The sequence below is a fragment of the Apis cerana genome, linkage group LG1 (genome assembly GCF_029169275.1).
Source record: "Apis cerana isolate GH-2021 linkage group LG1, AcerK_1.0, whole genome shotgun sequence".
Taxonomy (NCBI): domain Eukaryota; kingdom Metazoa; phylum Arthropoda; class Insecta; order Hymenoptera; family Apidae; genus Apis; species Apis cerana.
The window spans coordinates 8,242,316-8,269,777 of record NC_083852.1 but is presented as its reverse complement, the minus strand read 5'-3'; the positions used below and the strand labels follow the sequence as shown (position 1 = coordinate 8,269,777).

Here is a 27,462-nt window from a genome sequence, read left to right as displayed (position 1 = left end):
CACGACGTTGAAAAATTTGGATGATTTTATTTTCTTTCTCATCGTGAATATCATATGTGATTTATTGGTAAATTTGGTAAGAATTTGAATATTTCGTTTAAACGTTCTACGTTTCGTCCATGAAACAAATTAAGATTCTAAGGTTTCATTGGATTTTACGTTTAAAGGATAATTAAATAAGTCCTGCAATGGCGCATAATATGTATTAAAATGATAGTAATATCGTTGTTAACAGAGTTCACACTTCACGTAGTAGAGAATAACGTGGGATATGCATTGAAGATATTTTATTGACAGATTTTTCAAGAGATTATAGGATAATAACCGTGAATCGGCACCCGTCATTTCGAGAATTCCACGTAAATACAAATCTCTCTGCGCGAAATGTCATCGATTCGCAGAGGAACGATCATACTGTAAACAAGATCCACGTGGTACAGTATCAAAGACACATTTACAGATTCCTTATAGATATTTCACGCTTGTTGATCCTCCTTGCGGAATCGAGAATCGTCACTGTATTTCTGTTTAATCCCCCCCTCTCTCTCTCTTTTTTTTTTTTTATCTAATTTCGCATCGAGCCTCGCGAGGACACTATCGCGATGACGTAAATGCTGGTCTGTCTTCGTGGATTCGAAATTCAGTGGTCAGCAAGAAGCATTGTATTTTGAGAAACCGAGTTTCCAGTTTCCAGTCTTATTAAAGAAGTTGTCCACTGTAATTCTTTATTTCGAAGTGCATACACGAGAATATATAAAAGATATAAAAGAGAATCTTTTCTGCTCTCGTCCTATGATAAGATTTACCGTATAAAATCATTCGATTCGACAGAAACGATCGAGTTATATCTTTCCTTTATATTTTACAAATTATACGTATTTATAGTTCGTATTGCCTTTTGTTTATCGCAAGAATGAAACAAAAAAATGTCCATATCACGGCAAGCATGATCATCATCACGTTCATCCTCAGAATTCACCCTTTTTGGTTGGAATCGAAGCCTCGTGTCGCAGCGACAATTGGATCGGCAGCTCTAGCATCGCGCATTCTATTAATATGCCAGAAACGCGTGCTATAAATTCTATTTCAACCCCAACTCCCTTGAGACAATCCTTGAGAGGCAAGGACAATCGATCCGGTATCCCCGTGAGCTGCACGCGAGCCATCTATATACGCGTACATATGTACATATATATATATATTCACACGATATAACCGTGGATCGCCACTCTCGTTTTGAAATATTCACCTTTCCCTCGTCGATCGACCCTGTCTAATTCCTCCCTCGACCTCCTGCGACCACCCCTGTTGCTCTTTCACGGACTTCGATGCCGAGATTGGACTTTGAATTTTTATGGGACGCCTACCCTCTTTCCTATTTCCTTCTCTCTTTTCTCTTTTTTATGGGGTGAATCGCGTGATATCGCGCGTTTGTCACTCGGAAATTGGCAATAGCGCGTGTGGCGTTCTCGCGAAATGTGTGCAGGCGAATTGAATAGAAAGTTTGTTGAGTTGGAAATGTTGGTTGTAAGTATATATACGTAGGAATAAAGGAGAGGGATAAAGTGATTAGTAAGTGACAGCTGTTTAATATACATATATATCTTTGGGAATGGTTTCATTCAAAATGTTGAAGCGTATTTTTCGTCCAATTATAGTAGAAATTCGTTTGTATAAATTTGTCAAGGGATGTAACTAAATTACTTTAATAAAAGTCCGTCTAATTCTCGTAAATTATAATTTTTCGATCGATTAACAAGAGTTCGTACAAGAGGAAATATCCGTAATAATATATCAAACATATCACTCGATTCGAACGAAGATTCAAAAGAGAAATCGATAGATTTAATGTATCTTCTTATCCATATATCTCGCATATTTCAAAAAAAAAATTGTCAAAAATAATAATTTCCAATAATACCCCATAAATATTCCACTCCTTGTAAAATCGCAATGCACGTTTTTACAAAACGAGCTTCGTAAAACTTATACACATATATATACATATCCAGCTTTCAATCATTCCATACGCATCGATACATGCGTAGAATTTATTTCAAAAAACTTTAATCCTCCTTCGAGCGGGAAGGATTAAAATTTCTTGTACCCACGCGGATTCGTACAAAAATTCCTGTCCCGATATATCTCTTCTAGCATCTCCTCCATCAACACCGATTTATCCCTCGAACCCTCCTCGGCCTCTCGCGCGAAAGACAATTTCAAAAATGGTCGAATCCTCCGTCCATACCTGTCAATGAGCGGCGACAAAGGGACGCGGAAAATCGGTCGTGCACGCGATAGAAACCGAATTACCGAATTGCCTTTGACAGAGTCCATTAGCAACGACTGGCACCGATTGGATCTACTCTGCGCTACCAGTGACGTCAGAATATCCCTCTCTCCCCCTCCCCCATTCCCCCTCGAGCCCGCCATGCTCCGAGCGTTTCGCGTGTGCGAACAACGTGTAGGCAACGCGGCAACAGTTTACGGAACGTCGCCGTAATGCGGAAAGGCAGGAGGAACACGCGTGTCTGCACGCATCGGGCGCGAAACGGACCTATTTATAGCGAGCCGGCACGAGGTTATAGCCGAGGTTGGGCTTCAATTAGCGAGAGTAACCGCAATTTGCTCTTAGTACTCGAGCCGTCCGCCGCTCAATGATAGCCCCGATCACGGCCAATTTGTTGATGAATTTTCGTATAATGGCCGGCCCCCTACGTTAATTACATAATGCCACGCTCAGGAGAACGGTGAACCTTGATGCCAGAATGGGGGGGGATCACTTTTCGTCGGCCACGCGACCCGTTTAATTACTCTTCGATTCGTTGCAATAATATTGACGATTCCGATAAACCCTTCATCCCAGTGATTGAAATTGATTTTTAACAGCCGTAGCTTCTCCATGTAACCGGTGCGCGTTTAAGTTGATACGGGGATGGAAGATGAACGTAGCGTTGTGAAGAATATTCGTTAAATTTATTATATGTCAAGTTTATTACAAGAGAAACTTTGAATTTGTATTCGACAAAATCATTTTTCGATATTTCGAACCATATAAGTTTCCTATGGCGCTTAACGTAGCGCACAGATTATGAATGGGTCCGCGACCTATATTTTTTCTTAGAAATTGTGTATTACGTTTTTCCAGGAATCGCTCTGTCGCTTGTCTGCGGTTTGGGATAGGTCAGAGAGTGACAAGTTCGAGTAAGTGTCAATGATAGAGATAGTAAACGATTGAAAAATGATCTTTCATCTATCGATCGAGAATCATTATCTTCGGAATTGGTTGAATTTTATAAATTGAACAGATAAATATATTTATCTCTTACATCGTCACACATTGATCTCATTAATGAGAGGTGAGTTTCATCCTTATTTATTCGAATTTAATTATTGACCAATCAAACGGGTTCCATAATTCTTGTACATCTTTAGGAACATTCCATGTTTATCACTGATTACAAACCACCGTTTCTCCATCGATGAAGAATACAGGAAAGACGAGAGATAGACAAAAGCTAACCTTTTTGCTTCCTCGCTCTCTCGAGTTGTATATCGATTGAAACTTTATGGAATTTTGATTAATACGAGATAACGATATCGATCGCGTGACCCGCGAGGGCTCGAGTTTTCGTTTCTTTTTTTTTTTTTTGCAGGAAGAAATGGGGAGTAATGGTCAAGGGCTTTGCAAATACCGTTCTAATCGTTCGATCGTTATCGCGACATTCTTGCGCTCGCCGCCTTTAAATCCATATTTCCATTTGTTACACAGGACGTTAACTATTACAGATTAATTATGATTACGCGGGACAAATGAAAAATGGACGAAGCAGAGATATAAATTCTCGATTGTGCACGCGAGCACAAGTGACGAGGAGTGTAGAGTATTGGCACAGTCACACAGGAAATATGAAACAGTTCGAGAGGAGCATTACTCGCGGGTATCCTCGGGGCTTAGGTGAAAATTGCGTGTTAACAGAGTTTCGTTTATTCGAAACGATGGGCGATCGCGATCAAAAGATATCGCCATTACGAAAACGTCTTGCGTGTAAACACGTTCGAACGAAATTGCCAATTAATCTGTAAACGTGCCAGCCCAATTAATCCTCGAACGAGGGCTGGCCTTTCGTTTCGCGATTATTCCGTGCCGCCGTTTAATTCGAATTACGAATCGCGCCCAATAATTAATCTCGAAATTTAAATTAATCGCGTCTTTCGATATTCTTGAAAATTTCTTTACCATCGGACAGTTTGAAACCTTTCCTTTCCCAATTCGATTAAAATTACCAATTAACAATTTCGATCGACGAATAAAACAGAGTTGGAAAAAGTAATCGCAACCTATCTCCCATCGCCTGACGCGTGTCGCCATAGAAACACGAGTCTCGCCCCGTTCCGGACACGAATTTCGTGAGAAAGAACGATCAGAGCTAGACGGGCGCCGGAATAGAAACCGATGTTATGAGCGGAATATTGAAGATCAGAAGGGACCACCACCCCCCTCTCCTCGACGTGGCTTTGCCTTGCTAATTTTAACTCGATTTGAATTTCTTTGAACGAGTCGCGGTCCAAAGCCCGCCAAAACCGGTCGCTTCACTTTGACTACGAGACACACAACTCGCTTCTCTCCCCGGAATACGGAAACGGCGGCGGCCAACTTTAGCGACAACTCTTGTCGCCCTCGTTTCATCCTGGCTATCATATATTCGTTTCATCTTTATTCTCCTTCCAATTTTCGCGTCGTTCAAAGTTTTGATTCGTTCGATTGGAAGCGAACGAGCGATCGTCGAAGCATCGATCGATGCGAAAATAACTCGCGTACATCTGCGATACATAATATTCTAAAAATTATTTCCATGCGAATTTCGATCACATACGTCCTTTTCTTTAATTCTTCCAGCAACTTCGAATCTAAAAGTCTCGTCCGTGTAACTCGATGCCCGTAATTCAACGCCATCGGAAACATCATATCAAAAGAAAAGGGAAAAAGGGGATAGGAATCGATGTAGGAAACGAGTGGTACAATTATCCGGTTAGTGGTATAATTTGACCGAAATTCATTTTCAACCGGACGGAAGAAACGTCAAAAAAGTGCAAACGGCAGCGGATGAGAATATTTTTGCAAATTGCTCGCGTGGCGTGCATCTCTGCGATAATAATACTTGTTCTTTATCGATCCGAACGATCGAAGTTATCGGGTTATCCGTGGAGAATCGTATTAGATGGAGAGAGAGAGAGAGAGGGAGAGAAAGATAAAGAGAGAGAGAAAATTCTCGCGTCCTCCAATGGCAATTTGTCGGATAGAGGCCGGTGTTGATCACGTGGCGCGTCTCCGAGGAGGGCGAATAAGAAGTCACGAGGCAAATCATTGTCACTTAGGGGTCGAGGAGGAGGATGTTGTTATGTTTCTCGTGATTTCATCATTAGGACGCCACTCAAACACTCAATTCATTAGCTCGTGTCGCGACTCGGTTTGACTCGGGCGCATCGCGGCCGACTCGACGTCCAACAATGAAGAGAGAAAGAGAGAGAGAGGGGGGAAGGGGGTAAAGAGCGAGGTCAACGCCAATTCGAGCGAGTTGGCTGCGAAAAGGCAGAAAGAGAGGAGCACGCCTAGCACGCCCTGGCACTAACCTTTATCCGCTCCTGCTCTTCGTCTGTTTCCTGGCGCCACCCCCTGCAAGTGGAATTAATTTCGATCGTCGATCATTACCAGCCACCGACTGATTCACGAGGCCACGTGATCGCCTCTCCTCCGGCTACGGGGTCAAGCAGTAGCCTCGTTCAACTCGTTGCGCGCCGATCTTTTCGATTGTTGTTAGCTTGATTTCGAGGGCAGATGATACGATCCTTCGCTCCGTGAAAAGAAATATTTCTGTATAAATATTCTCTAAAATATTCCCCTAAGTATCGATGTTTCGTTTCGATTGGATATTCCAAAGGATATTCCAAATACAGGAAAAACAGACGCTTGGACTATGGAGATTCTCGAGGAAATTTCCACATTTTCCTTTCGACAAAAGTTCTCATTTTGGCGAAATGATTTGGAACGATTGGATTCCTATTTTTTCGAAATCGATAAAAATGTATATAATCTAATTCGACGTCGCTTCTTTCTATATTCAAATTTTATATTACATTCGCATAATAAAAGAACTAGCCTGAAACAATTAATTCCTGCTGGGTTATAAATTCATTTAAAGCTAATATTATCAGTGGTTCGAGAGCAAGAACAGACCTCGGAAGATTCGTTTAACGAGGAAAATTCGAGACAAAAGAGCTCTTTGCACAGCTTGATTTCCGGAAAGGGAGGGGTGAGAGACAACGTCTTCGAGTATCTTCACTTTCTCCTCGGTCTGTTTGCCCGTAACCCGCCCGGTTTGCTCGAATTCCTCCCGTTCGTTCCTCGCCTGGGGGGACAACACGGCCGCGAAAAATTAACGAGCTCGCGTGCACCGTCGAGAAGGAGGAGTGCGTCTCTCCTTTCCCTCGTTCCTCCTTTTTCCACGATGGCGGTAGATTTATGTTGACCCCGGTCTCCTCTAATAAATATGCCGGAGGACTTTGCTGCGAGGAAGAGGAGAGCGAGGACCCTTCTGGTGTAACAGGAAGCGACGAAGAGGAGGAGGAGGTGGTGGTCGAGGGGCAGAGGAAATGGCGGCAAGTGCGTAAGCATTAACGGTGCGTGACGTTGGTGACACGCGATAAATGTAAATTCAGGGGTACCATTCTGTGAAAATGGTACCACGTGGCGGTGACTGATACCGATGGATAGGAAAAAGTGACCCTTTGGTGTCTCGATTTTGTTCAAAGTTTTTGATACTATGGACAGGTGAAAAGAAAATGACGAGTCTTGTGATCCAAAGAAAGTATGTACGATATGATATATGTCACTTGAAACTGAAGAGGAGGAATCGTTTCAGATTCATTAGACAGATGGTATTTCATCTAAAGGCAAACATTAATATTCTTTCTTACGTTTGAAATTTTCAAGCATCAAAAAGCTGTCGAGGCTTACGAAGATTTCCAGGATTCTTTGAATCGATACGATTAGAATTTTTCGTCGTGGAATATAGATTCGAATCTATTCAAATTCCATCCAGTCCTCGAGGAGGGCACGAGGAAACAATTTGAATCTTTGGCATGGAATATATCTTTGATACTCGTGTTCCGTTCTTTGGTCTCGAGATATATACGTAATACGATGTTTCGTGACGTGCACCATTCACGCAAATATACGCACCATTGCACCCATTGATCGAAAGTGGAATGACAGTGTTTGTCAGACGTTATCCTTCGGAATTTGATTACAGTGCTGGATAAAGAAATTAAATTCTTTCACTTCGATACACACGAAGAAGAGCAGATTTAGAATTTATTGCTTAGAAATTAATAATACTTATTAGATGTAAAATTCTTCGTCAATTTATCTTCTAATGTTTGCTTCTACTTAATATTTTCTATCTTCCCATTAAAAGATTCGTAAATTTAAATTTGATTCAAACCGAGATTACTGTTTCATCATTTTCTTTTCTTAATTTTAAACCAGAGCTAGTTTAGCTACAGACTTAGAAATTGTAACCGGCATTCATGTTAAAGTTATCAAGTAGTGGGTATATCGATAAATTATTAAGAAAAGAGGATATATTGGAATTTGACTTGCCATGTAGCAAACGTCGTGCTCGCTGATTACGATGCCACGAGATGTGAACGCGGCACGTTGTCAAATATGCCGATCGATGGGCGTGATCAAGGGAATATCCGGTCGGATTCCGAGGATTTCCCGTTGTGACGAAACGATTCTTCCCTATGGGGCGGCAGGATTCAGTAATATGCGCCTGTCCGGCCAAAGTCATCGTCCATCTGAAGCGATGGGACGCGTGATTGGAATTCGAATTTCTCTTATGGGGTGAATTTGCATTTCGTTTTCGTTGCTCCATATATTTTCACGTAATTTTCTTGAATTTATTCGCGCGATAATTGCGTTAAAAAAGTAATCTTGGAGCAACTTTTATTTTTATCGAACGATATTATTGTATTTGTAAGATTTTGCATTAAACTTATATATACGTTTCAAAATAATCTAACTGGAATATAGAATTAATATGTCTTATAATATAACAAGAAGCAACTTTAAATATAATATAATATAAATAATCTTTGAAGGTATAAATCTCATGACGAAAGTACGAGTAAGAGAATGATCATCGAATGATAAGTCTCATCGGGAAGATTTTCGAGTAGAATATAGATAAGTACACGATCAATTGTTTAAATTAATTAAATAGAGATTTTCTATATTGTTCGAATAACACAATACATGCTATATTTTAAATATATATTTTTTACACATTCAAATTTTGCATAAATACGTATCAATATCTACAGTTTACAAATTCCCAACGAGAACAGAAGAAGAAGGCACGCCGTTTGCGATATAAATATACATGTGTTGCGAGATAAAAGTTTTTCAATGAGATGGCACGCTCAATCCGTGGACAAATGAGCGACTCCTGTTTCTCTTATCGCGGATTCGCAATCGTAAGTTACGATTCGGGAATACGGGTTGGAATCTCGTGGAAACTTGGTCGAATCTCATTATCGGTAGTCTGCGCGTATCCCACGTTTCATTTAATCGAGTTTCCCCCGGGGTCTCGCTTCTCAATTAGCATTTTTCGACCTCCGCGACCACGTTGATCGAAACCCAACGAAAATCTCTAAACTTTTACTGTCGCGGTTACCAGAATACCAGAGTCGCATTCCCCTTCGATCTCGATACTTGCGCGTGGAAAAGGATAAAAAGATAAAAAGTTGGTGGTTCCCCTCTCGTGAGAATGAAATTAGTACTTGTTGTCCAGATTCCTACCTCAAATTGGTCTTCCCCTTTTAAATCTATTTAATTGACTCTGGAACTTGGTTCGTCCGCGTATTTTTTATCCAGATAAAAGATAATCGAGATAGACAATTATATTTCTGCATTTGCATTTGGGATCGGCAATTGGCGTTTAACCAATAAACAAGATGAAATTGGTTTGGAATTTCATTCTTTTAAGTGACACAGCACAATATTAATCGCATATTTTTCACCGATATGGTTTTTGTATCCGTGATAATTTTGCTTTGATATACTTCATGCCTTTAGTACGCACTAAGCATGATGATCAATTCGTTATCTTCCTCTTGTATATGTTGTAATAGGTCAAGAGACACAGAGTTTAGAAAGAAAAAAATTATCATACGTATTGGAATATGTATTAATACGAATAGTAAATAAAATGGATTGGTTTCCAAAATGATGGGACAAATAATTGAAAGAAAAGTGAAGAGAATCCAAAATCCATAACTTAATAAAGGAAATCTAATATTGTTCAAGATTTTTAATAAATTTTCCAAAATCGAAGTGCTCGATATTCAATTTTTTTCTTAAACTCTGCCGAATATATTTATCCGATTAATTTACAAAGAATGTTCTACCAATCCTTCACAATTAATCTCAAACGAAGCAAGCAAGCCTCTCCTTTCGCTTCGTCCGATAACGAAGCCAAGGCTCGAGTGTCTCCGAAAACAAGGCATCCACGGCTCCATTATCCGAAAACTGCAATCGTCGAGTAGTCTGTTTACCATCGCATCGAGTTAATCATCCTCGGAGAAGCTCACGTCGAGCTGGCCCACGTCCAACCAGCGAGACAAGAGGCGCGCCTTGGCCGCACGGCGAACAAAGTTTACCCTGTGCGCGCATCGTGGAACGTGTACTGACTGCCATCGAGTCCCAAGACCGTTGTCACAGACGAGATAAGAGGGGTGTTAGCAGTTGGCCGACGAAGCCGCGCAATCAAACGAACCGCTATTTCCCGCGCTCGGCCCACTCGACGAAGCTTTGCGTGCCCGCGTCACCGTCGTCGACGTTTGCCGTGTCCTTCGTACGTGAAAGAAATTCGATTCACAATGGAAATTGAAGTAGGCAGACAGTTGAAATTCCCTGTGTGCTCTGGTGTCGAGAGTGCGAGTCAGTAGGGAGGAAAAAGGGGGAAAGGGAAGGACGGAAAGTGACATGAATAAACTACAAGGAGAGAGAGAGAGAGAGAAGGAGGGAGGTGGTGATGACCCACTGGATAAGAAACTAGGTGGAACGATAAATGTTGTTAATGGATTGTACTTGATTGGGAAATACCGATACTGAGAGAGGGATCTTGTTGTTTGATTCCGTTTGATCTTGTTCGAGAGTCGATTACATCGGCTAATTGTTCTTACATTAGTCAGAGTGACGTGCGAAAAAATCCTTTTGCCTTTGTTTAATCTTGATCTGGTGGAGTTTAGGATGAAATGATATTTCGCGTTCGTTGAATTTGATCACAATTAATTTCACTTAGAAATTATTATATATTTTTCACCAAATCAATCACCATAAAAAATCTACGATATTCCACTTTCCTATTAGTCCTATTACAGAAGAGAATGATCTGAAAATTCCTCGTTAAACAAACAACGACGATCCTGCTCAAGATGAAAATCGCGCAGATTGAATCTGACCAATTATTATCTCTTTCGCTGCCGTTATTTGGAACTCCCAAAGTGCCTCTGTTTGCGAGCCCGCGGCGTACGTGATCGGAAACCCTCTGAATTTCGATACCAGTTTCATTTTTCTAACCGCTTCGTTACGCTCGCAGCATCAAGCGGCAATCTTTTGGCTGCGAGGTGCTCGAGGAAATGATACGCGGCCATCAAATCGATACGATTCGTAAGTAGCCGGATATCGAATTCGATCGTCCCTTCCCTTTGCGCCGTTCCTCTGTTTTTCACCCTTCTGTTTGTTCTTTCGCTTCGTTTCGAACACGCCGCAATTGGACCACGAACGGTCGTTTCGCGTCGACTGATTTCACAGATTTTGTTACTGCATCTTGACCGCTGTTAATGATATTGGTTTTCTTTTTCCTTCCTCCTTTCTTTTTTTCCGTTTTGCGGTTTCGTCGAAAGCGAGATACACTTTTTTCTTTCTTCGGCTACGTGAAATTTCTAACCGTGTCGATACCCGTTCACGGAACTTTTGAAGCGATTCAAGATGCTTCGAGATGATTTATCGTATATCGTATTCGCGCGACACACAAAAAAAGAAGTATTATCATGTTTTGAAGATCTTTTGAAACAGAAATATCGATCAAGACTCTACATTTTTATCGTTCAAAGGAAAAAAGAAACTGTGGATTTGGATTGGATCTTTTGAGAGGAGGTATTAATCATTTCCATTTAAAAGTTTTGCTTCCACGTTATTAACCTATTGATCCTTTTCGATTGTTATTAATTCTCGGATGGATAAATCACACTTTATCTGTTTATTTTTTTCCGCAAATGTTGCACAGGTCTACTCAATTAACACCGCGAAGATTCACTATTTTACCAATCCAGAAACGATATTTGTTATCAAAATGGCGGTTCGTCCGGTTCTGACTGAATTTATTATCACTTATTCCCCTCCCTGTTTCGCGTAAACATCAAATTTCCCGTAATTGAACGGCCATCACTCCCGTGGCCGGTGAAATTTCTTCTTTTCGTATATATAAAGCTCACAGGATAAAATTGATAGAAGCATGGAATTGCTTTCAGTTTGATTGCGCGACTGGTGGAACGTCTAATTACCGACACCGAATCGCAATGTGCCGGCTGGTCGAGTTTACGGCCAGAAAAGTCGCTCTTCCTTTCATCTGCAATTTATTCCCTCTTTGATACCGTGCCGTAACTAAATTGGATTCACTTTATGGAATCTTTTTTTTTTTCTTCTTCCCCTCTTCGATGCAAAAGTGTTTCGAGAAATATCCTTATCAACCGATAGAACGAAGTCCGCTTGCTTGCTAGTTTCTCTCTCTCTTTTTTTCGAGAAAGGTTAGCGGGTCAACAAAATATAACTTGCGCGGCATTAAAATTAATGCACAACGTTGACGAGCGATATTTCGACGTTGTTATTCGATGCACAGATATTCTGTATCGCGTCCATGTCGTATGACAGATCTTTTTCCTCGGAAATGATGAAACGAGGAATCCACTCAGGACCGCGCTTAGTCATTGCTCGTAAACAACCTGTATACGTAAACATTGTAAGAGGTTAGCTTATTAACATAACCTAGGTTCGTGAATCAAGGTTGCTCTTCGAGATCCTCGAAACTTCGCGACGAATAAACACGATTTGAATATATACGTCATATCTTCGATTATCATCTCCGTTTCTATTTTCCCCCTTGCATAAGATCACAGATCAATCTTGTTGGCAATCATTTATTGCGCGCGTATATTTATGTGCGATTGATTAATTATGAAAACTACGTTAACGTTTTGATAAAAAGTTCATCAAAGATTGAAACACTCGTCGTTATTATTAATTCAACTAACTACTATCAATTATTGAATAAACAGGGAAAAAATTTTAATAGCTTATTCGATATATCGCGTGAAAAAGATCTTCCATTAACACGTTTCTTTTTTTTTTTTTTTCACCATCGAGTGAAATCAACGACGAGTCTCTTAACCAGTTTCTTAATGAAAAAAAAAAAGAAAAGAAAAGGAAGAAAGATAATTACAAACGAATCTACTTCCCTTATTCCTAACATTTTCGATCGTAATACGATCCGATAATTGAAACACGCAACACGAAGAGTCTGCTCGCCACGAGCAACTGGATTAATTATCCAGGTGAGAATCGGAAGTGAGAAGGACGCGTTAAGCGGAGCGCGTTAAAGAGAAGAGGGAGGAGGTGTAATAAAGAAGCAAAGAAAGAAAGAAAAAGGAGAAAAATGGCGAACGTGCTGGATGCTCGAGGAGGGGCAAAAAGAGTGAGCGCAAAGTATTAATTTAACCGGGCGTACGCGAGGCCGGTAATCGCGAATGCGTATACACGGGCTTCCGGTTTCCGGCGGCGTGGAGGTTAGACCGAAGAAGAAGTCGTGGAAGAAGTGGTGGAAGAGGGCGGGAGAGAGAAGAGGGAGCATCGTGAACGGAAGTTGAACCGCTTGGACAAGTTCGGGACCGTCCGTTAAACGCGATTCCTACGCACCACTTCCGGTTTCCGGTTCGTTAGTCAGTCCAGTATCGTGCACTTCGCTGCTCGTCGTACCCGATCGTATCTCTTCTTTTTCGTTCATCTTACTCCACGCGAACGTTTAATCAATTTACGAAACGTTACCCTGCGCGTTTCTTTCTACATTTGTATACTTTGTGTAGTTCGTGTCGAGTGAAGAAAGGAATGTTGCGTGAAGTTGGAGATCACTGGTTTGAAAACTTGAAAGATCGAATAAGTATTGCGTGTTACTTTTGACGTTATTAAAGTCGAAAGACTTGCTTACGAATTAATTTCAAAATGTAACATAATATATTGTTCTGTAGTAATATATATTTCTCTATATATTTTTACTACTAGATTAAATCTTTTTATATCTTTTCTCTATTTAGTCTGATAGAATGTTTAAAATTTGCAACACTCCGTATTTCAGAAACGCGATAAATCGTGATAATTGAACACGTGAAATTTAGTTTGTACACGGTGCAATTTATGCTGAATCGTAATCTCCAAATCTCGGTTCAAACAAGAATTAATTAAAGACGCGTGCGAAACGAGATTGTCCCTTATAAAAATTCGCTATAATTACGGTATTCGTGCACGAGAATGAAACTAAACCTTTTTTTCGTCTTTTTCCTCTCTCTCTCTCTTTCTCTCTCTCCCGTTGCAACTAAGCCACGGCACGATACTTCACGCCGTGTTTATGTTGGTAGTGGTAACGAATTGCCGGCCACGGCTTATGCTTTGCGTCGTGTACACTTTTTGTTAGCCGGCCGTGTATGTGCGCGCTTCTGCAAATATTATACAAGCTCCTAAGGATAACGAGAAAAAATACAGGCGCGAGCCTAATATTTCCTCTTTTCCCTCTTCTCCCCACCACCCGGCGCGGAGGCCATTGTTACGTTTTGATAATCGAAACGTACGGGTTTGCGGGTGAATAATACTCTTATTGATCCACGAGATTATCGCTCGAAATCACAGCGGAAAAATAATTCAGCGTCATAAATCGGGGTGGAATAGCGCTTAGAAACTGCCATGGGAGGGAAAAATGGTCCAATTTGTTATGCTCTCTCTTGTTGTATCTTCCCCCCCTCTACGGAAACGATGGAAACGTCTGTTCATAGGATAGAACCGACGAGATTTGTATGCGCATCTTCTGTTTGGAATATTTAACGCGTCCCATTTGCTTCGTTCGCTCAATTTGTCCATCCCATTGGATGATATCTATAAAGAACCATATATAGGGATAAATCAATTCGACCTCGGATCGCGTCCTATACGTCCCATTCTAATCTTAATTGATCGCCGTTTCGTGGATCTTTTGACTTTTATCCGCCAGCGTAATACGTGGATAGATATCAATCTAGAATGAGAAACAGAGGGAAACGAGACGTTTATGGGAGAGAATTCGAGAATTTGATACGAGCGAAGGGGGAATTCAGCTTTTTTTAATTTTCCTATCTTTCGATTCGCTCTAGTTCTCCGCAAAACGGATTCTGGAATCTATCCTTCTTTAGTTAGCGAGTAGTAATTTCTTTTACGACTACGAAGACGGTTTTAAATTTGCAAAAAAAAAAAAGAAAGAACAGAATTAAAAGTAAAAAAAAGTAAAGCAAAGTTATACGGCGATTATAATTTTTCTTCGTCGATTTTAGATGTTCGATTTATTCCATCGTTTAAGATCGATATTCGATACTAGCAGAATTTTTTCCCCTTTCCATTTTCTACGGTATTTTTCAAACGGAAACCACATCCTTCCCTCCCCGACACATAGCCTGGCCGTTACGGAGCGTCGACGAAAGTTTACGGCGAATAATCGGCGTATAAAGCATGGACGGAATTGCTCAATTTGCATGATGCAGTAGTTCGATGGAAGTCGACGACGGTAAGCAACGCGTATGCTTGTGCACGAGGCACGACGGAGGAAGTGTATTAAAGCCAGGGGACTCGTGAATTGCCTTCTCGCCGTTGACTGATTCGACGTCCAGCAAAGCTGCTCCGTAGCCTAATTTTTCACCTGTTCGATGCGTGCACTACAGTGCCCGAGAAGGCACTGACGAGACTATTTTTTAACTAAGGAACTAACGCAAGTACGTACGATAAAAAAGTTAAAATCGAGTAATTTTTTCTTCTGTCGCCGTATATAATTTTCCAGAGTTTAGAAGAATAGGAAGACAATAGCAATAGTGTGAAATAAGAATACGATAATTTTATTTTCGATCGAAGGTAGGTAATTGTTAAATAATTTTAAATTTTTGTATTCTAAGAAATAATAATTTCAGTAGTGAAATTAATCCTGATCAACTCGGATGCTACGCTTTAATCATTGCAAATGTTGCATCAACCAGTTTCGATAATATCGAGGAAGTAACTAATTATTTGATGAATAATTCATAAATCGGTCAGGCGTCAAAGACGAGGGAAGCGTAAAGGACGGACCAAGAAAAGGGCTTCGAAACCTCAATTAGGGTCGCATGAAGTATATCTATCAACCTTGTTTCGTTATTGGTGAAGGGATATGTAAGTATGTTGTACACGGCCCTGAAAGTTGGCGGTGTAGTAGGAGGACCTTTATCGTTGAAGTTGCTTAACTTACGGCCATTTTATCTTTGCGTCAAAGTGACTTGCAGATAACAAAGTAGAAGTCGCGATTAAATAAAAAAACGTGAACATGGATACATTGATAGATTCAGTTTATCTAATTCGAGCTTCTATTTACGTACACGATTATTTTAATCACCGCGAATAATTATTTTATCTTAATAATTTATCTCTTCACTACGTCTAAAATAGTTAAACTAAAATAGATACGTATATGCATTTTTCTTTTTTTTTCTTTTTCAGTGAAAATTAAATTTTCGAATACATAAATAGATTAATACGATTCGTTCAATTATTACACGTAAAAATGAACGTTGTTGACGCAACGATTTAGATAATCGTTTTTCATAGCAATGAAAAGAAAAAACATTAACGTTGCTTTAACATATACTATAATCCTTCTAGTATCTTCAAAATTATTTATCCACTGTCTAGAAATATCTGAAAAATTACATTTTTTTAAAGATAACTTCATTCTTCTTTAATCTTATCTTCTTATAAAGTACATCTACTTCTTCAAAAGAAGAAATATTTCAAAATCGTATCGAAAATAAAAAGTTGAAACATCAGATCATCCATGTATTTCTTGGAAAAACCACAAAGCAGATAAAAATTAATACGAAATAAAAGTATATTTGATGCGATGTAATTCCTTCAAAATTATTTTAAAAAATTATATTTTCACACCGAATATGTGTATCAAGGACTCGATTTTCGGAAAATAATACCACTTTTGTTTGTTCCAAGAAAACAAAGAGATGCGCGAAACGAAGAACAACGCGCGCCGTGTAAACACGTTCGTCTACTTGTAACAGGGTTGAGTCGAAAGGAAGGAAGAATTATTTGTTAGCGCTTAGGTAACGAGCGACCACGTTCGAGGAAACGAGAGAACGATATACGGGATGGAATCGCGAAAAGCGAGATGGAAATAGGCGTACAAGTTGCTCTGATATTGCCTTCTCGAGGACCCGGAGATTTTGGCTTAATCTTCTGTGCCGTAACGAGCTCGCATCGCGTTTAATTGTTATTATTGCGCGCGGACGGAATCGTGGATCAAAGAAATGTGACGCTTATTCTCTTTTTAAAATTCTCCTTTTACTTTTCTTTCTCACCACATTTCTCATTTCATTTTCTCGTTACGATTAATCATCGTTGTTCGTAATTTTCAGTGCTTCTCAAATTTATGAGTGACAATATTCGACACTTGGAACGATATGATTTTAATGATTCTTAAAATGGCGTGAAATTGTGAATCGTGTTTTTGAGAAGATTAATCAGAAGAGTATGTAATTCCAAGTCCATAAATATAAGGCTCGATACTTTGCAAAAGAAAAATATTATACTTATTTATTTTTTTTTTATTATTAAGCTACAAAAATTGTACACAATATGGTATGCAATAATACAATTGTTAAGCACAATAATACACGCAAGAATAATAATCTTAATTTATTTATAGATGATGAAAAAAACAATGGAAGATTCTAATATAAATAATATAAATAGATTAATGCGAATAAGGCAACCAAGCAAGAGGATCGTAATTAACGCCTAAGATATCTTGCAAGAGTTTTCCATTCCCTCTCTATCTTACTCGTTTTTGAAAACAAATGTGTTAATATCGAGGCAAATATCTTTCATTGAATCACGCGACTCCCGAGCACAATTTTCCAACGACACCAAGGTCGATCGCGTATCATCGAGGAGGAATTACGAGAAATCACGAGCCCCTGCCACTCGAAACTCGTGGTTCTTTTTCTTTGGCACGATTGGATTGCACGCGACCAATTGGATTGGTCCGAAGCGGCTGTAAACAAATGTTGCATAACGATTTGGAAATGGACGATTTCTTCATGTTGGTCGGGCTGTAATGTTGCGTGAAAGTCTTCGAAGTTGCATGTATTAACACGAAGAGAAATCTTGGGCGGAAATAACATGCAATATACAGGTTATTTGAATTCGTTTTCTTCCTTCGACTAGCTCGTCGTATCACCTCGTCGTGATAAAAGTGTTAATCCATCGTTTTCTTGATTTCTATATATATATAAAAAAAAAAGAGAACGCTGCCAATTAAATATTCCTCCAATTCGATGTAGAAAAATCTCTCCAACATACTGTTCCTTTCGAATTCTAATTTAATTCTAAATAAATATTCGTATCTTCTCTAATAAAAATTAGAAAAATAAAGGAATAGAATTTCACGATTACACCATATAATTGACTTCGCAAATTAGAATCATCGATAAATGATAAATTTCTCAACGTCAATTGCAAGAAAAGATGGAACCTCGAAATAAATCCTTCGATAACGACTTTGATAATTCTTCTTCTCCCGGCTTCGCTGCCTGGTCAAAGCATAAAATATACGAGTTTTAACCTGTTTTGCCCAACGAACAGACAGGGTCGAAACGCTCTCCGAAAATTTGGAGCGCAGCACGAAGACACAGTTTCACCGTGTCACGTCGAGTTTCCCTACAACCGCGAAGCTTCCTTGGGAAGCGAGAAGATAATGTTTACGTAGGACACGTGAAACGACATATAGGGCCACGACGAACGACGATAAGCTGAAAATAATAGGGAACATGCGCGTTTTCCCCGGGGAGGAAGGCAGACAAAGTTGCAATGTTGCATTAATGTAGTCAGATATCGTTTCAAACGTGGCCGCGATTCGTCCGTTCCGGCGGACTGTTTGTCCTTATCGTTGTTTCGACGTAATTAGAACACCGCGCTTGTCTATACGCTTATAACAATTAAAATTATCGTTATACCATTTCTCGTAATTGCATTTTGACCATGCTCTATATCCTTGTCTTCGTTTTTTTTTTTTTTTTAAGGAAATTTATCGGCCACGAATCGGGTTTCTGGAATTTGGGTTGATTAAAAAGAAAAAAAAACACGGAAGGATCGTAGAAATTTAACGCGCAATTTTTCCAATTTGATTGTGAGCTATATTTTCCTTTTAATTTAGCTTAACTTTTTAAGAGAAATTGAATAGCAATACGTTTGATAGATGAAAGTTAAGATAGAATTTTTAAGAGAAAATTTGTCGTTAAGAGAAAGTAGGATCGCGTTTTTCACGAACATAAAACTTCCCTCGATTTACTTAAATTTATTAAAAAAACCTGTACCTCTCGGTTATAATTTGAACACGCGCCATTTTCTTATCTCACTTTTTTAAAATAAACTCGTAGCAATGAGCGACACAGACTCGTCGAAATATTATTGACCCGAAATATCAAGAATCCTAGAAAGTTCTTTTACGATTTCCAATTAATTATAACTCGGCCCGTGTTACGTTATATTTTCTCGTTTTAATTTGAAAGGAGAAAGAAAAGAAGAAGAAAAAAAAAATCTCATTAAATGACAGGACAAAGTATCAAGAACCCTGGAAAGTTATCTCGCAACTTCAATAATTCTAAGAACTTGACCACGTTCTATTTTCCTCTCTTGATTTTCAAGAGAAATTCGCTCGCAAGAGGGCGGCTCAGTGGCACGGTTCACGTTTCTTGAATCGTGAGGCGTGGAGCATTATTGATGCAAAATATTAAGAACCCTAGAATAGGTCAGGCGAGAGACTGATAACAGTGTGAACGTCGCGATAAGTCCCGTCGGTTCCCTGAAAACTGAACTCTGTCTTTCACTGGTTTTCCCTCGGGCCGAATGAATAGAGCGGACCAGCATGTAAGAACTGTGTCGCGATAAGCTAGAAACGAGCGCGTATTTCCCACTGTGAAAATGTCACTCGATGTAAAGCACGTCGTTCGTGTTGTTCGCCAATCTTATATACATATATATATATATATATATATATTTTTCTTCCCTTAATTACGACACGTTTCTTTAAAATTATTTTCTTCTTCTCTACTTTTTCTTTTTTCGTTGCGTGATATAGAGATTCTCGCGAAGGAATTTCATTTCATCAATAGTGAAAATAACTTTATCTTGCTCGAATTACCGGAAACTTCCGTTTCTACGATAAATATTTGTATTTATGCGACGGTTTATCGCTTATTTACAAGCTTCGAGCTCGTGAACCCGCCTGTGCCGAGGTTATCGAGGATGACAAGGTTGTATAAGTATCCGTTGACCATTGTGTGCGTGTGTATTGGTAATGTATATTATGTTCATAAATGCATATTCATGTGCGTTACACACTGAAAGAAATAAAGAAATGTCATAGGAATACGCAGGGTGATGAGCCTTGTAATGATTATTTCAAATGATTATTCGTTTTTTCAGAGGGCATGTGAGGATATCAATTTTTTTTTTTTTTTAATAGAATCGTGTTTAAAATAGAACTTGGATTTTATAAAAATTATTACACGAAAGACAAGGAAAACAGAAATAGAAGATATTCAGAAATTCAATTTATTTTTAATAATTTTTAAAATTATCGCTTTTTACTATTGATTTTGATTCTGATAAAAAGAAAGATATAATTTGAATCTAATATTCTATTTGAAAAAATAAACTTGCCTGGATTACCTCTTCCAAAATACCAGATATTTTTCGAATCCATTTTCTATCCATTCTTGCAGATTCTGCACATTTCTCACTTATCCTAAATATACAATAGTGTCCCCTCATATCATAAAATATCATTTCTTCCACATTTTTCAACATATATAATTTAATGTTCCACCTATCTTCTATCTTTTGACTGAAGTTATAAAGAATTTTAATAGAAATTCAGAAGCAAAACTATCGTTGAAAATTAACGTATAGAATATACAACATCTCCTCAACATGACATTTATTATTATTATTATTATTATTCATATCACTACATACAACCACCCATTAAATATAACAGATAATTAGAAACAGAAGAACTACTAGAAATAGAAGAATGGATCAAATCTCGAAACTGGAGAATTTACATTCCGTTATTGCGTTAAGCGGTGCTCGAAACATCCTCCCCCTCCCCCCTCCATCCATCCCTCCATCCAACTCCATTGTATCCACCGTCTCGAGGAAAGGCTGCCACGATGCAGATTACCCCGAATAGCCCGATAAGACGGCCGATAATACGTTTTCTATTGGCGGTAAGAAGGAAGAAAGAAAGTGCTCCCGTTATTTCGACGGATTTCCATCCGGTCCAACGCCTGCCGTCCCTGGATAGACCTCTCCACGGCCCTCTGTCTCCTCGAGGACGAGACGTGACCGGTCACCGATCGACCGAGATATCGCCGTCTCGAATCGGGGATTTCTTCTTCGGGGGATCCTCTTATCGCTGTGTCCATCTTCGTCCACGCGAAAGGGGGCGAAGGCACGCCCAGGCCTTTTGAAACGGTCAACTGCATCAGAGGGATTCCTCGCGTCTCCTCTCCATATAGGGCGAGGGGGGAGAGGAAACACGGGGTACATAGGGAACCAAGTGTATCGAGGAAATTGTGTGCGACCCTGATTTTCTGCGGCGCACAAAGTGACTTTTAGGATCGGCCGGCCGTTATCGATGCGGCCCACACCGCTTTGAAGAATTCCGCATCAGCGGAACCGCCGTGAGATTTAAAGAGAGGGCGGTGTACAAGTTCGGTGATAACGTTTGGGGAGGTGAATCGAGGGAAATGCGGTTGTTTAATTAAATAATCGAAGGGATCCCGGTTTCGGTTGCCTCGAATAAATTTGTGCAGGATTTTCTTGAACGTATGAAAAACATATATTGGAAAAAATAATATCACTTTGCGGATTTTTCGGCATTCTATTTAATAATCTTTGGGAACACAGATATTGTTAGAACTGAGAATGGATAAGGAGATGTGAATCTTATAAATAATCGAGGAGAGTAGTTGAATACAAGTGGAAGTTGAATTAATTATTTAAATACCCTTTATTTCCAGATGTGAATGAATCGATGTGAATACGAAGTAAATAAAACGAAGAATTTTTAATTTAAACGAAGGGTATAAATATCGAGAGAAGACCAGTCATCCCGTTCCACCACCTCGATAATCCCTCAGCGGAGAAGAATCTGGATGGATCAGCGGCGAATTCTCGAAGAGCTCATCAAGCTGTGGTGGTGGAACGCAGTGAGAAAGCTCGTCTCGTGGCCAGGATTCCTGATCTTTATCGCGAGCGTGATCGTGGCCGCAGATTCATCGTGGCCATCGCTGTTCATCTGGCCTTAAGCTCGAAATATCCCTCGATTCCCGTCCAAATAATGGCCCCATTCGAGCTTGGCGCAACTGGCTCACCCCCTTGTATCAACGTTCCGCGATATTCATCCGAATTGAATCGACTGGCCAGTTCCACCACAGCCGTTCAAACGTAATCGTTTCTTTCTTTCCTCTTTCTCTCTCTCTCTCTCTCTCTCTCAATTTTTCGCTAGTTTTATCCAATCTGGAGCCCACGTGCGCATCCGCGAGGTTTGATGGAAACCGTTCGAATCGTGGTGATGGTAATCCTCTGGGAATTGTTGGTATCCATCTCGACGAGAGTCGAACTTTGCTCGACGTATATGTATACAGGATTGATACGTCGCGAGCGAGTTACGTTTAGAGCATCGATTCTAGGAAAGCAAAACAAACACGATTATTATTACGCCTATTGTCAATATTATGACGACGAATGTATCGATAATAAATGTTGGAGTCGTGAAAAATATAATGGCTTGTATATTTGAAAAAGATGTGAAATTAAAGATGTTGAAGAAAATGAAAAAGTAGAATCGAAACAGTAGAGAGATGGATAAATATATTTGTGTATCGAGCATAACACAATTGAAGGATTGGGTTAAAAAATGGAATTTCAATAGAATTTTTTGGAAAATACGCTTTCGAAAAAAATTCGAAACGGCCAGATTAAAGATTTCGCTGATATTAGAAAGCAAAGACAACGATTCAATCATTCAAAGGAATGATAATTTGTCCAAATTATTCATTGATATTGATTTTAATTAAACGAGAAACAAATATATTATCGAAATCCAATCAACATGTATAAACAATATCCAATGTGTAAACGTCTCGACTGCAACGTCCAAATTCTCGTCCCCGACAAAATATATATTATTACGCGCGATCTCGCTCGAATATAACAGCAAACACTATCAGCTTATTAAACCTAAATATCCTCCCGTCCACCTATCACCTACGCCACACACCATCGTCCACAGATGCCGACATTAATTCCCCCATTCGCCATTATTCTCCTTATGGCGGAATGATCTCTGGTGGCCGCGCGGGACCGGAAACAATGCGAAGAGGTCCCGGCGGAGAGGCGGCCTGCAAGCCTCGGAGGCGTGAATGCAAGATTGCGCTTGTCGGGGCCTTTCGTGAGCCCGCCACCGGACTGGACAAGCCAGATACGTTGGAACACAATCCGGCGTCGAGGCCGCTTGTATCGAAACCTCCCTCCTCCTCCTCCTCCTCCTCCTCCTTCCTTTGCCTCGCGCCTCTTCTCCCTTCGTAACGAGCTTTGATCTCGCGGTGGCCCTATCGGTTGCTCGACACCTTTGTGCGCCGGCGAGGCACCACGGGCCCGTGCAAACAGGCCTGAGCCCAGGACCGGCCGTTCGGTTAAAGCCGAACGAAGCCAAGGAGCCTGTTTACACGATCGGTGTTTGGACACGAAAAACAGCTCGGGAAGGGAACAACAAGGCGAGGCTTGTTCACGGGGAAACTTATACATCCTCGTTTCCTGTGGAGGAAATGAGTAGATACCTCGTTGGATCGACAGGGAGGAGGGAATGGAAATGTGTTTTTAATTTATATCTTTTTCCCAGGTTGTGGATTTATTGTACATCGCATGGTATGGTTCCATCCACGGTATTGAAAGATCGTAGAAAACTTTGATGATATCGATAATCAAGTTGAGTTGGGGAAACGAAAGTTGGAATAAATTTGGAAAAAGTCTGAGATAAATCCGTACCATCATCCATCGAATTAAATCAAAAATTAAAACAGCTAGGCAAATTTCTTGCGTTTATAGAGCCTTGTGACTTTTCACGTACGAGAGAGACTTGGAAGGCGCGGAGAGAGATTCCTCAGATTCCCAGCAGCCTCTCTGGATCGAGGCACACGCTCTCTGCGGAGCATAACAACGACGGTGCCGGGTCCGGAATCTCCGTGGAATCAGTTTTAAATTCGAACTCGCGTCGGTTAACCGTCTTCGGTGAGCGGTTAAAAGGCTGGAGAGAGAGAAAGAGAGAGAGAAAGAGAGAGAGGAAAGGATCCTCGAAGTGTTCACAGAACGAGCCCTCTCCCTCTCTCTTTCTCCTCATCTCCCTCCACTCTCGGTCCAGCGACCAGTGGAATCCCTAATTGAAACATTGCCGAAACCCGGTGGGGTCCAGCGCGAAGCAGCCTGTTCCAGGAATCGTTGCCGGTGAAAAAAAGAAATTGCTGCCTTCGGACAGGCCCTTGCCGCGCCTTTCTCTCCCTCTCTTTCTCTCTCTCTTTCTCTCATTCCCTGTGTCTGTCTTTCTTTCTTTCTATTCCACACGGCCCTGGATCGTGGCGCGCGTTTCTGTCCGGGGAAAAGGGATTGGGTCGTTGGTGGGTCCGAGTCGAAGGGAGAAAAACGGCGAAAAAGAAGGGAAGAGAAAGAGAAGATGGAGAATGCGGCCAGGAATGCGTCGCACCACACACAGCGCTCTCCTCCGGCTTCTCGTAAAGCTTCATTCACAACTAGTCCACTCGATCGAGAGGATTTGAGGAGGCGAACCATCATCGATTTTTCGATACGTCGTAAGTTTCGATTCGAAACTTTTTTCCCGGAACAGGAAAATAGCTGTGTTGAACGGAACGAGTATTCTCGTTTGGAAATATTGGAAGAGAAGGATAAGATAATTTCGGATTTCTTAGGAATTTAATTTATTCCGGGAAAAAGGATGAAAAAGACGCTTATGAATCATTCTAATATTTAAATGCGGTTGCGGTGGAATATATATACGGATGCAGTTAGATTTAATCGAATAATTGAATGCATTTCTCGCGGGAAATTGATTCGCATTGAATAAATGTTCCATCGACTTTTAATTTCCGTGACGTGGAAATAAACTAGTAGGCCGATTACGGTTCTTCAAGTGAAAAACGTTTGACGAAGCCACGGGGAATCGATCAATGCTCCGTTAAAATTGCATCTAATTTACATTTCACCGGTGCACAAGTTGCAACAATTCGTGAATGCGCGTTGAAAGATTGATCAGTTCCTCGATATATATTTATTCTTGGGAATCGAAGAAAAATTTTACGATCGAGTTTTAAATTGTTACGCAGCCTCCAAGAACTTCGAGTTGTTCGAACAACTTCGAAGCGACATTTTTATCAAAATGTTTCATCAACCAATACTCGTGATGATCTCGATAAACGGTACATTAATTAGCATTGACGAAAATCATTGTCCAAAAATTTTGAATTAAATAAGTTCTTTTTTGAAAAAAGAAACAAGTTTCGTCTTTTTTGCCACCGCGTACACAAAATTTGGCGGGAAAAATATGGTGGATCGTGTTGCGCGCGCACGATCTCCCGATTGTAAATTCGCGACTGGCTGAACCGGTATCGGTTTTCACGCTCTAATATCAGGGACGAGCCGCCAAGGGGGTTAGGCAGAAGTGGTGGGCGCCGAACAGCGACGCCTACGTCGTCCTCGTCTCGCTTAGCAGCATTCCACGTTGTTTTTCCATCGCCAAGTCGAATTCCATGCACACGCTATATCCTGTCGACCAATTTCGTGGAAACTTGTTTACGATTCGTCTCGCATGATGAACTCTTATTTATATTCGAATCAAGTTCATCGGACTCTGGATCAACTTTTGGAGAACCAGATTTCCGGTCTGATAGTTCTTTCCTTCTTTTACCAAGCCGAAGGCTATATCGGTAATTTATATCATTTCCTCGGTGGTTCCCTCGTTAGGAAGGAAGGTTGGAACTCGGATGCCATTTCTTTTTCATCCCAACTTTTTCCCTTTTTCTTTCGTAATTAGGCATCTCCTCCGAGGAAAAATTCTTTTAGAGATCAACGAACGTTAAATGCGTGTAATTTGCAAGCAAAGAAAATCACTTATCAGCATGAATTGGTATAAAAATCTACGATGGAAGCGTGTTCTTGCAACTTTTCTTTTTTGAAAAAGTTGAAACAATTCACCGATCGTTACTTATCATAATCGATTATCATTAATTGTTCCAAGCTCGTGACTTATCATTTTCGCTACACTCGGTCATTCTAGAACCTTTCTACTCCTCCGATTTTATTCTCACGCTTCTCTGAACGATACATCAAACTCACCTCTATCGACAATTTAATTGTTCTTCGAATCTCTTCCATTTATCGATCCAAGTATCCAGTATCCCTCTTCCTACGCAAACTTCGCTCCGCGAAAAGAAAAAGGAAAAAATCGCTACAGACGGCTTTCTCCGACAATTTCTCCGCGATCTGTAGCGAGGCGTGCGCCGGTCGGTAAAACGGACCAGCGACCATCGGAGCTGGAGGGAAAGAGGAGGGGGAGAAAGGCAGAAAACACAGCTTGAGAACCGTCGCCGGCGCGCGGTGACGAAAAAAGAAAAAAAAAAGAAAGAAAAAAGAAAAGAAGAAAAAAGTTCCTAGCATTGTTAGTTACTTCCTTATTATGAGTGACCGGTAGTCGGGTGCCGCGGCGGTTGCTTTTGTGTATCACTTGAGGCGGCACGACGGCCTGTGAATGGCTCGGTGACACCCTGGAAACCGTCACGCCACCCAGTCTAGAAGAAATCTCCCGGTCTCCTGATGCCACGCTCTCAATTTAGCCCGCTTCGTGCACAAACCAATCGCCTAAACTGCTCTTGTTTAGCCCTTGTGCCGCGTCGTGCCATTCCCAACCGCCTCAATGCGGCCCCCCCTCATTCTAAAGTTGCGTACGCGTAACTTGCTTAAGTCGATTGAGAGATTTGTTGAGAATTTTAATCTGGATCTTTGGTAGCGAGAAATGGAAATTATTGAAGTGTATATATATATATATCGAACACAGTAGTTTCCTCGTAAATTCCTCGTGTATTTTTCTTTTTTAGAATTTATTTGTCTCATTTTCTTTTTCTTTATCTTTTTATAGGTAGATCGGTATTTGTATATAGTTGATTATCGTGCTTTGTAGTTTTGATAATTGATTATGTTAGATATATACATGTATATTAATAAAATAATATCGATACGATAGCATATAACAAAAGATTGATAAATCCTATATCGAAATAAAATCAGTGAAACGAATTTGCGTTAATGACGTATTAAAATCGAAAATTATTATTAGATATAATCATGATGATCGCATCGATATTACGGTTTATTAATTTTATTACGATTTATATATGCAGGGAAAAGCGTGTTCATGTGAGATAAATCAATAATGCTACTAGGATCTCACTTCTAACTCGTTCCCTACGTTGTATTTATTACAAAAGTCAAATATTATTCTGTTGGCGTTTCGTACACGCTTTGTGCGATTCATTCACCGCTCTGGCGATTCGACAGAAATTCATTGTCTTGTGAAAAGTGGCCCTACCGGAAGATTTAAACGAAAAATAATTGCCGCTCTAGAGGCCCTTTGCCACCGAGAGTACACGAAGAGCAGAATATACGAAGGGTCACGGGTTGTTTGTTCGACTCTTCGCCCGCATGTTACCGAAGTGGATCTATTAGATCGTGGCGATAGGAGAGAAGCCACGGGTGCCATTTTACTAACATTCACACGGTATGTACTAAACTTCCTCGAAATGGCGGGCCCCGGAAAAAACAGATGGCGACTTCTCACGAGTGAAACGTGCTCCTCGGTTATAATAGAAATTCCTTTATTTTACCATTGCATAATATCTGGAATAATGGTGTGACGTTTGAAAATGTTT

The 27,462-nt window shown here is 40.3% G+C and overlaps 1 protein-coding gene and 1 long non-coding RNA gene across 3 annotated transcripts in view; both read left to right on the top strand.

The window, feature by feature from the left end:
• Positions 1 to 27,462, top strand: part of LOC107994871 (3-phosphoinositide-dependent protein kinase 1) — a 491,030-nt gene that overhangs the window by 178,407 nt on the left and 285,161 nt on the right. The gene's annotated exons all lie outside the window — the stretch shown is intronic.
• Positions 8,174 to 25,027, top strand: LOC107994795 (uncharacterized). The gene is made up of 3 exons (XR_009831926.1): positions 8,174 to 15,271; positions 15,328 to 16,928; positions 17,106 to 25,027. It is a non-coding gene; the product is annotated as an uncharacterized LOC107994795 (long non-coding RNA).